We start from the raw sequence: 14644 nt of genomic DNA, 5'->3' as shown, positions 1-14644 counted from the left end.
AACTGGAGTTAAGGATGGTTCATAGCCACCATGTGGATTGTGGGAATCGAACCCTCTGCAAGAGCAGTCAGTACTCTTAACCACTGAGCCATCTCTCCAGCCCCAACTTAAGCATTTTTTAAAACATTTTTATTAGTTTATTTTTACTTTTATTTATTTATTTTTTATTTTTACTTTTATTTTTTGAGACAGGGTCTCCCTGTAGCCCCAGCTGTCCTGGAGCTCACTATGTAGACGAGTCTGGCCTCGAACTCATGGAGATTCGCCTGCCTCTGCCTCCTGACTGCTGGGATTAAAGGTGTGCGCCACCATTTTATGTGTATGAGTGTTAGGCCTGCATGTGTGTAAGTGCACCCATGTTGTGCAGTGCCCACAGAGGACAAAGGAGGGCGTCGAATCCCCTGGAACTGGAGTTATGGATGGTTGTTAGCTGCTATGTGGGTGCTGGAATTTGCACCCAGGTCTTCTGCAGGAACAACCAGTGTTCTTAACTGCTGAGCCATCTTTCCAGTCCCTACTTAAGCATTTTTTAAAAACTTGTACTGACACATAGTATGACTGGGAAATATTTGTGGGTTAGATGCTGAAGATCTGTGCTTATTACATGGTTGTGACAAATGTTGTTACCTGCTCCTTAGCCAAGACTGAGACAGTGCTAGCAATAACTACCTTGTGTTAAGCCCTGGTTAGCTGTTGCCCATGTGCCAGCCTTACCACCAGTATTCATGCTTTCTTCAGCTATTTTTGAAGCATCACAGCTGTGCCCAGCCACTGTGGTCACCACCAGAAACCACAACGGAGAGGTACAGCAGCAGGGTCTGTGCCCTTCTGGAGTGTAGAACTAATAACAGAACACTGCCCAGGTTTCACACTTCTAGCCTTGTCTTCAGCCTTGGCCTGCCCAGTGCCATTGATTGTTTCCTTGACCCTGTCCCAGAAGGGCCTTAACTCTGCTCTGCCTGGCTCTCTCTTTCTTTTTCTTTTGTTGCAGTACTGGGGATGAAGCTCAGGGCCTGCTGCATGCTAGGAAAGCACTCTACCATTGAGCCACGCCCCCAGCCCCTCACTGGGGATTCTAGGCAAGAGCTCTATAATTAAGCCACAGTCTAGTCCTCATTTTACTTTTCCTTTTGAGGCAGGGTTCCACTAAGTTGAATATTGGAAAGAAGTAGATGAGAAACAAAAGTTAAACATTTTAGGGGCTAGAAAAATGGCTCAGTGGTTAAGAACAGTCACTGCTTTTACAGAGGACCCAAGTCCAGACCCTAGCACCCATATCAGGTGGCTCAAAACCACCTGTAACGCCAGTTCCAAGGGATCCAATGCCCTCTGACTTCTCCAAGTACCCACACATACATGCACACACACACACACACACACACACACACACACACAAAACAAATACAAATAATTAAAAATTAAGATAAATCTTTAAAAATTATGTATTTTAAAGAAATTTTATTTTATTATTTTTATTTTATGTGTATGTGTGTACTGCCTGTATGTAGGTAAGTGCACCTGTGTCATGCAATGCCTGCAGAGGACAGAAGAGGCTGTCGGGTCCTCTGAGACTGGAGCTATGGACAATTGTTAGCTGCCATGTGGGTGCTGGGATTTGAACCCAGGTCTTCTGCAAGAACACCCAGTGTTCTTAACTGCTGAGCCATCTCTCCAGCCCCTTAAAGAAATTTTGAGCTGAGTATGATGACACATGCCTTTAATCCCAGCACCTGGGAGGCAGAGGCAGGCAGAGCTCTGTTGAGTTAGGCCTGCCTAGTCTACATAGTGAGTTACAGGCCAGCCGGGGCTACTGGGAAATCCTGTCTCAATCAGCCAAAACCAAAACAACCACCAAACAAACAAGAAAAGCAAAAATAAGACAAATTTTGATCATCCTTACTGAAATCTGAGAATATAAGTAGAGATTTTGAACTGTTTTAAAATTGTCTAATTTTAAACAAATTATCTCCCTGATTGCAAGGTGTGCAATTTTAATGCACATTAGAATAACTCCTATTTCTGATGGAATTTTACTAGAGTTATTCTATATAAGAATGGTACTTGGTGGGTGGAGAAATGACTCAGCAGTTAAGAACACTGGCTGCTCTTGCAAAGGACCTGGGTTCGGTTCTCAGCACCCATATGACTGCTCACAGCCGTCTACACCTCCAGTTTCAGGGGATCCAATTCCCTCATCTGACTTTCATGGGCACCAAGCATTTGTGTGGTGTATATACATACATGGAAACAAACACTCTCTACACATAAAAATAAGTAGATCTTTTAAAAAAAAAAAAAAGAAAGAAAGAAAAAAAAAGAATGGTGTTTGGAAGGAACTGGTGAGCTTAAAACAACAAATGGTTCTTGAGTATGAAGTGAATCTACCTGGATGTGATAAAGCTCCTGTTCACTGTTAAGCACTTTAGGGCTTTCTAGACAATTTCAGCTGCACATAAATCTCTCCTGTAAATTCATTGCTTGCTTTTTATCCAAGGACACATCTTTTCAAAACTGCAAGCAGACTGGGTGTGGTGGCGGCACATCTGCCTTTAATCCCATCACTCGGGGGCAGGGGAGGCAGGTGGATCTCTCTGAGATGGAGGCTAGCCTGGTCTATATAGCAAGCTCCAGGCCAGCTGGGGCTACAGGGAGACTTTGTCTCAATGAGAGAAGGACCTAGCAAAGTTAATGGGATGAAAGTTAAGTACACATGTTGATTCATTCATTCTCATATTTATTTTCATTTTCTCTCTCTCTCTCTCTCTGGCAAATATCAGGAAGGAGGCACATTTTTTAGATTCTGGTTGAAACATTTTCTTCCTTCAAATTTTAAAATTATGTAACTGACAATACTGTAGACTCGAAAGGATTATGCTACTATTCTTTCAAACAAAAACATACCACCATAAACCAAGTGATAATGGAGACTGCTGTTATTGTAGCTGCAATTTCAGGTAGTTTTTATTTCAGTCATAGATACTGCTCTCTGAAGTTTACAGTCTAAAAATTACTTGAATTCTGGGGCAGGGTTCCAAAAATCCCCTGTTCCCATTGGTCAGTTATTGTTCTGGTAGCTAATAGCTCACTCCTTACCAAGGCCATGAACGCATAATTCAGACAAAGGCTTTTTTGGCATCGTCACAAATATGTGTATAGTTATATAGCATTATAAAATTTTCTAGACTAAAGCCCAGTATAATCATCTGTCCTTGAACTACAGGGAGAAGTAGTTTGGAATGGTTTCTCCCTGACATAAATATTAAACTCCTGTTTAATGTTTGAAGTAGAATGAAATTTTCTAGTCTTAAACCAGGTGTCAATCATTATTTTATTCTTTGGTTTACTTTTATCTAATGGTCCTGAAGTCAGAATTCCTGTATAGGCTTTTCCCTCCAAGCTAGTTTGATTTTGTTATTTTTTGAGACAGTGTCTCACTATGTAGCCTAGGCTGGCTTTGAACTCTCAATTCTCCAATTCTTCTGCCTCAGCCTCCTAAGTGGTAGGATTATAGGCATATACCATCACACCCCTCCATGTTGTTTGTTGTGTTTTATTTTTTAAATTAGATTTATTTATTTGTGTGTGTGTTTGTGCATGGGTGTGTATGTGTATGGAGGTCAGAAAATAACTTTCAGAAGTTAATTCTCTCCTTCCATCATGTGGGTCCCAGGAATGAACCTCAGGTAGTTAGGTTTAGCAACAGGCATTTTTACCTGCTAGGCCATCTTGCATGCTCCTAGAACTCATTTGGTAAACCAGGCTCTCCTTGAATTTATAGTGATCCTCCTGCTTCCTTTGCTTCCCAAGTGTTAGAGTTATAGATGTGCACCACTGCACCCTCCAGGTTTTTTTAAAAAATAATTAAGGAGCTGGAGAGAAGGCTCAGCAGTTAAAAGTACTTGCTATTTTTGTAGAGGACCAGGTTCGGTTTTCAGCACCCACATGGCAGCTCACAACTACCTGTAACTCCAGTTCCAGATCTGACACTGTCTTGTAACTGCTGCCAGAACAGAGTACACATGGGTGCACATACATACATGCAGACAAACATTCATAATAAATAAAGAGGGGTTGGAAAGATGGCTTAGTGGTTAAGAGCACTGGCTTCTCTTGCAGAGGACCCAGGTTCAGTTCCCAGCAGCCACATGGTGGCTAACAACTGTCTATAACTGCATTTCCAGGGGATCAGTCAGCTTCTTCTGGCCTCCACAGGCATTACACCCATGGGTGCACTTAGGTCCGTCAGACAAAACACTCATACACATAAAATAATAAATAAAATATTTTTTAAAAATAGTCTGACATAAAATTAGAAATAAATAAAAATAAAAATAAATGTTTTAAAAAATATTTGAAAACCCAGATTGTTTTATATTAGTATACTAATTGGGATAATGCTGAAAAATAACTTTTTCTTTATAAAAATTTTTTATTTTTAATTTTTGCAAATTTCATTGTGTGTGTGTGTGTGTGTGTGTGTGTATGTATGTATTGGTCTTTTTGAGACAGGGTCTCCCTTAGCCTCAGCTGGCCTAGAACTTGTTATGTAAACCAGGCTGAACTCTCAAAGATCTGCCTGCCTCTGCCTCCCAAGTGCTTGGATTAAAGGGGTGCACCACCATGCCCAGCACTCATACAATATATTTTTATCATAGTTAGAGCCCCTCCCTTATCGGCACCCCCCCCCAACCTCCTACCAAACTTCCATACTCTAGTATATATTAAGGCCTATAGAGTCAGGTTTGTGTCCCCAAAATGCCCTTTGGTGTGGGTTCATCCACTGGAACCAGGTCAGCCTAAGAGTCTCACCCTTAAATGATACTAATCTCCCCCTCCCAGCAGCCATCCATTGCTGGTAGTTCCTCAGAGAGGGTTGGGGTTTCTTAAGCACTTCCTTGTGTCTTTCAAGCTGGGATTTTGTATGGTTTGAGCTTACCTGGGACTTGTGCTTGCTGTCAGCACTGTGAGTTCATCTGAGTAACTGACTGTCTGGAAAATTGTTTCCTTGTCATCCACCTCCTCTGGCTCTTACAGTCTTTCCTCCCCCTCTTCTACAATGATCCCTAAGCCTTAGGGGGCAGAAGTTTGATACAGGTGTCCTATTCAGGGATAAGCAATCTGCAGCCTCTTATTGTCTTACCAGATGTGGTTCTCTATGTTGATCACCATCTGCTGTATAAGAAAGCTTCTCTGCTGAGTTGAGAGATGCCTTGCCTGTGACAAGCTCCCAGTTCTGAGGGTCCACAAGGGTGCTAACAGAGCGGAGATGCCTAGTGCAAAGAAGTGTGGGAAAGGGGAAAAATAACTTTCTTGGCAGCCTTGATAATTTATCTATAAGGTATGAACAGTTGTAGGACAGCCTTCTTGTTCCCATCTCTGTGTTAGACCCCTGTTTGACTTGGCTGTGCTTTAGCTTCAGGCAAGTCCTTGCTGTCTAAACAAGTAGGGACAAGGGAGAGATGCAGAGTTCTTGATGGAAATCTGTTTCTTTAATGTTTGCTTGTTTGTTTGTTCGTTTGCTTGCTTGTTTGTTTGAGGCAGGGTCTCACACAGCCCAAGCTGGCCTTGAAATTACTACATAGCTAAGAGTAGCCTTGAACTCCTGATCTTCCTGCTTCCATCTTTGAAGTGCTAGAATTACAGCTGTGCACCTCTACACCTGGTCTGCATGGTGCTGGAGATCAAATGCAAGATATATGCATGGTAGGCAAGTACTCTACCAACTGGCTATAGATCCATCCCTGAAATTGGTTTCTTTAGACAGTAAAATAGAAGTTCATGGAAACTTGATCACACCTGGCAATGCATCTCCTGTCTTATAGGTGATCATACTGAGGTTCCCATCTCTTGACTGGGAGCTCAAGACCTAAGAGGTGCTCCCTGACTCCCTCAGCATTCTTCCACAACAGAGGGGTGTCCCTGTGCTTCACTGACCACTCTCCCAGTAGCTTCTTTCACCCAGACTGTATGAGTAGGAACGGTTTGTGTGAGTCTGTAGGCCATCCTGTATGACCTTTGTGCCTTGAAGGACCACCTTTGCAGAAAGAATTCTATGTAAATTAAAACCTGGATTATGGATGATGAATGGAAAGAAGGGAAAACAGTGTTGAAGTCAAAGCAAATGGTCAGTGGATGATTTTATTTTCTCTGTAAAATGGGTATTTCTTATGAAAATTTCCCTTTTAGAAGGACATGGTAAGGATATATTTCCCCAGAAACATTTGCCAAATACCATGTCCAGTCATAGCTAAAAAGACAGCTGCTAATCCAGCAAATCTGTTCCAAAATAAATGTATCATTTTCTGTTAATGGGTCAAATTGATTTTCACCTTGGAGAAGTGATTGATGCAGATAGCAAAGTGGGCATAAACATTCTACAGACCAAAAGTACTTCCTCTGGTCCTAGACCAATCAGTGTTCACAAAGGATGGCAAATGACCTGCATCTCAACAGATCTGACTTGGGCTGGGGAGATAGCTCAGTCAACAAGCACGAGGATCTAGGTTTGATCCCCAGAACACACATTAAAAAACAAACAAAAAACACAACTTGATGTAGTGTGGCATACACTTGTAATCCCAGCAATGGGGAAGGACCGGGAGAGACAGGCAGATCTCCGGGGTTCTCAAACCAGCCATTCTAGCCTAATTGGTGACCCGCAGTGAAAGAGACACTGTCTCAAAAAAAGGGGTGGGGGGCGCTGAAGGGCTGGCTCAGCAATTAAGAGCACACCTGCTGCTCTTCCAGAGGACCCAGGCTTTGTTCTCAGCATATACATGGTGGCTAACAAGTCTGTAACTCAGTTCCAGGGGATCTGATGTCCTCTTCTGGCCTCTAGGCATTGCATGACACAGGTGTGTTTACATACATGCAGGCAAAACACTCATACACATAAAATAAAAATAAATAAAAAATTTAAAAGGTGAATGATACCTGAAGAATAACACCTGAGGTTGTCCTTGGCCTCCATATGTATATGCACATGCACACACACATGCAGTCACACTCACATGAACATACACACACATACACATTCAACAGCTGGGTTATCTGTAGGTGGGCTGTTTAGCCACAGCCAAGGAGTAAGCAAATGCATTGTACCCATCCATAGCATTAAGAATCCTTAGCAGTCAGTGTTTTGTTTTGGATTTTCTCTCTTTTTTTTTTTTTTTTTTTTTTTTTGTTTTTTTGGTCTTTTTGAGACAGGGTCTCCCTGAAGCCCCAGAGTTGATAATTTTTTTTGTATTTATTTATTGTGGGAATGGCACACTTATACCATGGCAAACATGGATGTCAGAGGCCAGCTTGTGGGACTTGGTTCTCACCTTCCACTGTGTGGATCTTAGGTATCCAACTCAGATCATCAAGCTTGGCTGCAAGTGCCTTCACCTACTAAGCCATCTTTCTGACCTTCAAAAGGTTTTTGTATTATTTCACTTTGCTTTTTAATTCTTTGTAGAGTTGTAATGTATGTAATATAAAATTCACTCGTTTAAAATGTGTGCACATTCTTCATGCCTGTTTGCGGTCATTCTTCTCTTTACTTTCAGTGCTAGGTCACTGCTAATGTATTTTCTCTATAGATTTGCCTTTCTGGCCTGGCTTGGTAGTGTACACCTATAATCCCAGCACTCTAGAGGCTGAGGAAGGAGGATTACAAGTTTGAGGGAGGGGTTTGGAGAGACGGCTCAGCAGTTAAGAGCACTGATTGCTCTTGCAGAGGACCCATGTTCAATTCCCAGCACCCACATGCTGGCTAACAACCATCTCTCACTCCAGTTCCAGGGGATTTGATGCCCCCTTCTGGTCTCCATGGACACTGCATGACACAAGTACACTTACATACATTCAGGCAATATACTCATTACACATGAAATAAAAATAATAAATAAATAAATAAATAATTTTTTGAAAGTTTGAGCCAGGTGTGGTGGCACATACCTTTAATACCAGCATTTGGGAGGCAGAGGCAGGTGGGTCTCTGTGAGTTCCAGGCCAGCTGGGGATACAGAGAGACCCTGTCTCAAAAAAACAAAACCAAAAAGTTTGAGGGCCATCTTGGATTGCATAATGAGTTCCAAGCCAACCTGGGCTATATAGTGCAACCATGTTTCAAAATAATGATTATAACAAAATGTCTGTCTTTTCTGATTATTTCATATAAATGGAGTCTTTTTCTTTTCTTTCCAGTGCTGGGGCCGATGTGCTAGATAAATATTCTGTCACAGAGCTACCACCCCAGCCCAATATGTAGTCTTTTGTGACTGGCTTCTCTTTGCTAAACATAATGGAATTCATCCATGTTGGAGTGTGTGTCTTACTTGATGCCTGTTGTATGAGTGTACCACATTTTGGTTTTATATTCTCCGATTGATGGATATTTGGATTGCTTCTAATAAGACACTATTTTTCTTTTTCTTTTTCTTTTTTTTTTTTAAGAACTGCATATTGCCAAAATAATGTAAAAGGTATTTTAAATTGACAAGAGCATACGGTTTGCAAGCAAAATTCACAAGGAAAGCCCCGGTATTTTCAGACTGCATAAGCCTGTTAAACCTTACTAGGCAGAGGGCAGAGCCTTGCAGCCTTTATGACTCTCTTGTGAAGTTTATGCTTTGAGTTAATGAAGTTGCAAGCGGTTGCCCCATTATCTCACACTTGTTCTTCATGACTAATTGGCCCACTGGGCCATTGTGTCTGTAGAAGTGTGTTCAGATGTGCCTGTGGCGCTGAAGGGACAGCAAGCAGGGGATCCAGCAGGAACACATATATCTCTACATACAGACTTCCAGAATCACTGCTGCATTCACTCTGGGGCATTTGAGGTGCAGACACTGTTCCTGGTGATAGGGGTGCAGAGGTGGTTAAACTTGGGTCCTTGACCTTAATTTACAAGTTGTTTCAAACAAGGAGACAGGGAGTAAATAGATAGGTAATATCATGTGAGGTAATGATAAGCACTTTGAAGAAAGCCAGGAACAAGCAGCAAGAGCAAAAGAGGGAGGGAGGCTGCAGTTGCTACTGCCTGTGGGAAGAGGAAGATCAAGGAAGATGTCTCTGAGAGGTTGTAAGCTGAGACTCAGTGGGTCTGATGTCCAGAACCAGAGCCTTCAAGCAGAAGGGGAAAATAATATTCCCCATGGAGAAATGGATTAGGCTCGTTGAGAGAACAGCCTGGAGCTCATGGTACCTGGAAAGTAGTAGCTGGGGTGAAGTATTTAGTGCAAGAAACAGCCTAGCTTGAAGTACTTCTTCCTCATACCGTGCTGTTAAAAAGACAAAAGTCAAACATAAGAACTGAAGATACAGCCATTAAATTTTACCAAGAATCACCTTGCATTGTGTCTCTTCTTCTGAATTGATATTTTTAGTTTAGACTTTTTTATTTTCAGTTTTGGGGATCAAATCCAAGACCTCATGCATGTGAGGCAAGCACATGTATAGACTTTTAATACTGACAATGGAAACAGCTTTTGATACTTTTAAAAAGGTTCTGCCCTTTACCTATCAAGTAGACACACAGTATGATAATACAAAGTGTTGGTGAGGATGTGGTAGAACAATATTTTTATGTAGTAATTATGGGAGTATAAATTGATACCCATTTTCTTCCAGTTTGGCAGTACATGTAAGAAAGTTGGAAAGTCCAGCAACATTCCCTACATCCCAGCAATTGTTTCTAGGTAAAATCTTCCCTATGCAAATGGAAGCAGTTTCTTACTCTATAGCTGGTAGCAACATAACTTGACATTCAGTGGAAGAACAGATGAATAAAATGCAGTATTTTTACATGTTGGATAGTGCGTGTGTGTGTGTGTGTGTGTGTGTGTGTGTGTGTGTGTGTAAAAACAAAATGGTTTCTTTCAGGAAACTGGCTTCTGTGATTGTGGGGAGTGGTAAGTATGCAATGTGTAGGACAGGCTAACCACCTGGAAGGTGACATAGTCCCTAAGTGACATTTCTTCCATGGGGAACCTCAGTTTTGTTAAGGCCTTTCAGGTGAATAGATGACATCCCACCCAGATTATTGGAGATCATTTCTTTTGCTTAAAGCCATCTGTTTATGAATATTAGCCAGATCTGCAAAATACTTATATGACAATACCCCAATTAGTGTTGACTAAGTGGATCCTGTAGCTTAGCCATAGGGTCACCTGACACTGTCACAGTGAGGTACCATATATAGGAATAAACCCGGTCTATGTATATCCAGGTGACCAGGTCTCAGAAGTATAACCTTAAATTAAAAAAGGAGAGAAGAGCTGGCGTGGTGGCGCACGCCTTTAATCCCAGCACTTTGGAGGCAGAGACAGGCAGATCTCTGTGAGTTCAAGGCCAGCCTGCTCTACATTGTGAGTTCCAGGACAGCTGGGGCTACAGAGAGACGCTGCCTCAAAAACAAACAAACAAATAAATAAATGGTGGACTAGAAAATTATCAATAGTCTTAATTATAGCTTTCCCTGAATTGGGTTGCTAGAGTATCTTTTAATTTTTTAAAAAATATTTACTATTTTTATTTTATGTGTATGCATGTAGTGTGTGCAACTGTGTCGTGCAATGCCCACAGAGGACAGAAGAGGCTGTTGGATCTCCTGAAACTGAAGTTACAAACAGTTGTTAGCTGCCCTGTGTGCTGGTATTTGAACCTGGGTCTTCTGGAAGTACAGCCAGTGTTCTTAACCCTGAGCCATCTCTCCAGCCCCAAGTATCTTTTAATTTTATAAATACATGTTTTATTAATTCTCTGAGAATTTCACACAATATATTTTGATTAGATTTACTAGAACTCCTCCCTTAACTCCTCCCTGATCCACCTCTACCTCCCTGTCCCCAAACTTCATGTCTTCTTTTTTTTATTTAATAACCTATCAACTAATTTGTGCTGTCTGTATACTCCCGGGTGTAGGGCCATCCACTGGAGCATGGTCAACCTACCAGGAGACACACCCTTAAAGAAAACTGTCGCTCCCTCTTCTAGAAGCCACCAGCTGTCCATAACTTCTCAGTTAGGGGTGGGGGCTCATTAACCCTCCCTCTCCTTGTTGGAATGTTGACTGGCTGGAACTTGAGCAGGTCTTAAGCAGGCAACTACAGCTTGCTGTGAGTTCACGAGTGCAGTGATCCAGCATCCTATAATTTTGTCTGTAGCTTTGCAAAGAGACCTTTTAAAGACTGTGTTAACTGTTAGTAAATTCCTGTCAGAACTACAAATGACTGGATTCTTCTTTTTATTTTATACTATTTTTAAATATTTATTTGCATGTGTGTGTAGGTGTATGTACTCAAGTTCATGTCACACAGCACATGTATGGAGGTCAGAGGACATCTTGAGTCTCTCCTTCTAGCAAGTGGGTCCCAGGGATTGAACTCAGGTTATCGGGCTTGATGGCTAGCACCACTACTCAGTGATCCATTTTACCAGCCGTAGATAATTTTTTCTCATTTATTTTATTATTGTTGTTGTTGTTGTTGTTGTTGTCTTTTCTGAGACAGAGTCACCCTGTAGCCTCAGCCTCACTAGTGGTCTAACTCACTATGTAGACCAGGCTGGCCTTGAACTCACAGAGATCCGCCTGCCTCTTCCTCCTCAGTGCTGGGATTAAAGATGTGTTCCACCATGCCCAACTTATTTTTTCTGTTTTTAATGGGAAAGCAAAGATGAAGGAGATCATAAATACTTGTTGAGTCAAGAATGGTTTTGTGGGGGCTGGAGAGATGGCTCAGCTATTAAGAGCTGTTCTTCCAGAAGACCCAGGCTCAAATCCCAGCACCCACATGGCAAGTAACAACTGTAAGTCCAGTTCCAGGGGATTTGATGCCCTTTTCTGTCCTCTGGCGGCATTGCACAACACGGTCACACTTACATACATGCAGGCAATACACACCTACACTTAAAATAAAAATAATAAAATATTTAAAGAAGAATGGGTCTTGTATCATGTTATTAAAAAGTCAATTATAATCACTAAAAATAAGTAGTAAAATTTCAAGAAAACATAAAAAAAATACTGCAGAGGTTCCCACAATTTCTCACTAAAGTGGGGCACTGGCATTGGGAAAGCATTTTCAATTCAGTGTATTTCAGAAATCATTTGAAGGAACTGTTGAGGCTCCAGAGTGAATGCAAAGGTTGGTAATGAGACCCGTGGGCCTCGCTCTCCCTCTTGTTGCTCAGAGGACCTTTACCAAGGCTTTAAAATACAATGTCTCAGAGTTTCCATATCTCACCTATGAAATGAGGGTATTAATAACCATGAAGTTAGCATCAAATGAAATCCAAGTCAAATGTTGAGTATAGAGCCAGAAATATAACTCAAGTGTTAAAAAGTATCACAAATGAAGATAATTAATAAAAGAATGCTGTCAGCTGAATAAAGCAGATAAGAACACCTTCAATTTTCTGTTTTCCTTTTCTAGATTTTTGTGTTCATGATCTCTTTCATCCTGATAATGACAGTTTAGGGCAGGAGAGCTGATAGTTTTCATACTACAGAGAGGACATGGAGGCACCTAGAGAACCTTGGGAAGTGGGAATGACCTTCTGTTTGAAGACTGATATTTTAGCTCTTTCCTCTTGCAATATTAATTACAGTTGGTTCAGTATGTACCAAGCTCGAGTACTTTGAAGAATACATAAGTGCTTCCTGAGGCTGGGGGTGGCACTCAGGGTCTGAGTGTTTGCCTAGCATACACAAGGCCCTGGGTTTGATCCCAGCACCACAAAAATAGATTTGCAATAATCTATAAATAAGTGCTCTATAATGATCAATTATCACATTCAACCTTCATACCTCTTAAAAAATAAAATTTGCTCTGATTTCCATTCTGTAAACAAGACTAAGGCTCAGAGAGGTGTTGTTATTCACCTAAAGATGAAAGCATACCTCCCAGTCCTGTTATTAACTGTGGTGGTATGTTACAGAATACAGACAATACAAATTGATAAGATAATGCTGCTTGATAGCTAATAGAACAGACATTTATGGGGAGCTAACATTATTCCTACCTGACTGATAGGAAGCATTTTTGAGCTAACACATTTGAATGAGGTTTTACTTTAGGTTGTTTTTTTTTAAATTATTTATTTAATAACCACATACTTAGAAGAAGGATTTCATTACAACAGCATTGACATATTCAATAACAATTTCCAGAGCTAAGATGCATCTCTTTCAAAATTAGCTGTAAATTTTTAGGTTTACAGTTGAATTATTACAGTTATACAATATTGTACTCAGTATAAACCCTGTAAGACATAAAATTAAATGAGGTTTTAACCTTTAAAAAAGATCTCCATTTCATTATTAAAATACACAGTTTCATACAGAAAAATTTATTTTTAATGCAATTGACATTAAGATGCTTGTACATGCTTTTCTAATCTCTATATATCTTATTATTACTAGTTACAGTCGGTTACTTTCTGAGCTCCTTGGCATCTGAGCATGGATATAAAGTTGTCAGGTAGATTTCATTGGTAATGTTTTTCACATCTACTAATTATTAAGGAGCAAATTTTTATGCTTTGAAGAATTATTTTTTTAATCATTTTTAAAAATGTTTAATAACTACATGATTAGAAGAAGCATTTCACTACAGCTTTAACATATTCAGTAACACACTCCAGAGCAAGAGTACATCTCTTTCACAAGTGGCTGCAATTTTCTAGGTTCAGAGTTGAATTAATATCTTGCTTTGTAGCTCAGGATGGCTTCCAGCTCTCAATCCTCCTGCCTCAGCCCCCTAAGTACAGGGATTATAGGCATGTATCATCACACCTAGCTTAAGTAAGTATTTCTTTTAATTTTTTTTGTAATTTTTGAGACAGGGTCTCCCTGTAGACACTGCTGACCTGGACTATGTAGACCAGGCTGGCCTCAAACTCACAGAAATCCGCCTGCCTCTGCCTCCCAAGTGCTGGGATTAAAGACATGTGCCACCACGTCTGGCTTAATTTTTCTTTATTTTATTTTTATTTTATTATGTAAGTGTACCCCTGTTGTGTAATGCTTGCGGAGGTCAGAAGAGGGCATTGGATCCCCTGGAACTGGAGTTATAGATGGTTGTAAGCTGCCATGTGGGTGCTGGAAACTAAATCTGGGTCCTCTGCAGGAGCAGCCAGTGCTTTTAATTGTGGAGCCATCTTTCCAGCCTTGATCTAGCTTAATGCTTCAAAAAATCCATCTCAGTTATACAGGTTTCCTTTACCATGAATGTGCCCCACATCCATAATGGGCATGAACAATGTGACTCTTGTGAACATCTGTTAGCCCTCAAGCCAGTTGTCTCTTTGCCAGATTTGCTTACTAATACTTTCCCCAAGACTGACGAGGTAATCAGATGTTGGCAGGACTAGGACAGGAACAACAGCTTCCAGCAACACTCAAGGAAGGAGGAAGCAAGGTTTTCTTCAAATGAAACCTATTTCAAAGTGCCCCCAGTTAACTCCTGTGACAGACGTTCTTGCCATATAGCATTAAAATCTGTCTCTATTCAAGCACCTGTAACATAATAATTTGTATAGGAGTTGTATAGAATAAAATGACACATAAAATTCAATTTGTAGAGCTCTACATTTATTCAGAGATTTGTAATTCACTTAAAGATTATCTTGGGTAGATACTGCTTTTTTTTTTTGGTTT

At 40.7% G+C, this 14644-nt stretch overlaps 1 protein-coding gene across 2 annotated transcripts in view; it reads left to right on the top strand.

The window, feature by feature from the left end:
* The window catches only part of Baiap2l1 (BAI1 associated protein 2 like 1), a 139103-nt gene that overhangs the window by 12467 nt on the left and 111992 nt on the right, over positions 1-14644 (top strand). The gene's annotated exons all lie outside the window — the stretch shown is intronic.

The sequence above is a fragment of the Nannospalax galili genome, unplaced genomic scaffold (assembly GCF_000622305.1).
Source record: "Nannospalax galili isolate Female #2095 unplaced genomic scaffold, S.galili_v1.0 scaffold809, whole genome shotgun sequence".
NCBI classification, from domain to species: domain Eukaryota; kingdom Metazoa; phylum Chordata; class Mammalia; order Rodentia; family Spalacidae; genus Nannospalax; species Nannospalax galili.
Note: the sequence above shows the minus strand (reverse complement) of the source record. Positions and strands in the feature narration are given on the sequence as shown.